Raw genomic sequence first — 1,209 nt, 5'->3', positions numbered from 1 at the left:
CCAACCTTCCTTCCGAGGAGTGGCTGGTGGGTTTGAACCGCCAGCCGTCTGGTTAGCAGGCAAGTGTCTTAGCCACTATGCTACCAGAGCTCCTACACCAACAGTAGAAGGTGTAAATGAATCTTGGTGTGTTTCCACAATGAAATACTATACAGCAATGAAGATGAATGAATTACAGCTACACAGAACACTAGGAAGAGTCTCAGGCTGAGGGAAAAAAAAAACAAGTTGCAGAAAAATACAAACAAGATTACTCTTGCTATATAAAGTTCAAATAACTACAAAACTAAACAACACATGTGGTAAAACTATTAAAAGAACTGTGGAAATAGTCATTCAAAATTCAGGGCAATGGTTTCCTCTTAGGATGCAGATAGGTTTTGGGATCCATACAAACAGGAGATGGCCTAGGTGTGGGTAGCATCCTATTTCTTAACGGATTAGTGAGTATGAAGTGTCCATTGTAACACTATTCTTTATATATTACATATATGTTATACTAATTATTTTGTATCTGGTCAGTAATTAATAAACCAAATCAAAACCAAAAACCTACTGCCATTGAGTCAATTCTGACTCATAGTGACCCTATAAGACAGAGTAGAACTTCTCCAAAAGGTTTCCACGGCTGTAAATCTTTACCAAAGTAAACTGCCTCATCTTTCTGCCAGAGTGGTTAGTGAGTTTGAACTGCTGACTTTTGGTTAGCAGTTGAATGTTTTAACCAGTGACTCACCAGAGCTCTTGAGTTAATAAACAAATTATAAAAAAATATGTCAAAAATACGATAATAAAATTAAAAAGACAAATAAAAAATTGGACTGCCAAATGGTAAATAGGTGCTCTGGTGGTGTAGTGCCTAAGACATTTGACTGCTAACCAGAAGCCTGGTGGTTCAAACTCACCAGCCACTCCTCAAAAGGAAGGTTGGCCAATCTACTGTAGAGATACTGCCTTGGAAACCCAAGGAGGGATCAGTATGAGTCGGGACTGACTCTACAGCAGTGAGTAGTAATGGTAAACACCATACATATCAAAGAAAGAGGATTTGTTCCAACTTGACCAAGAGCCTGTCCTACCTACAGTTAAAATTTAAGAGAACTATTAATTATTTGTTATTCAAATTTATGCCCCAACCACCAAAGCCACAGATGAGGAAATTGAAGAATTTTATCAGCTTCTACAGTCTGAAATTGACCAAACATGCAA

The 1,209-nt window shown here is 38.0% G+C and overlaps 1 protein-coding gene across 1 annotated transcript in view; it reads right to left on the bottom strand.

The window, feature by feature from the left end:
* Nucleotides 1-1,209, bottom strand: part of ENPP6 (ectonucleotide pyrophosphatase/phosphodiesterase 6) — a 166,811-nt gene that overhangs the window by 27,857 nt on the left and 137,745 nt on the right. The gene's annotated exons all lie outside the window — the stretch shown is intronic.

The sequence above is a fragment of the Orycteropus afer genome, unplaced genomic scaffold, assembly GCF_000298275.1.
Source record: "Orycteropus afer afer isolate SDZICR_OR568_19922 unplaced genomic scaffold, OryAfe1.0 scaffold00073, whole genome shotgun sequence".
Lineage (NCBI taxonomy): Eukaryota > Metazoa > Chordata > Mammalia > Tubulidentata > Orycteropodidae > Orycteropus > Orycteropus afer.
The sequence above is the reverse complement of the archived record's forward strand: the minus strand, read 5'-3'. Positions and strand labels throughout refer to the sequence as shown.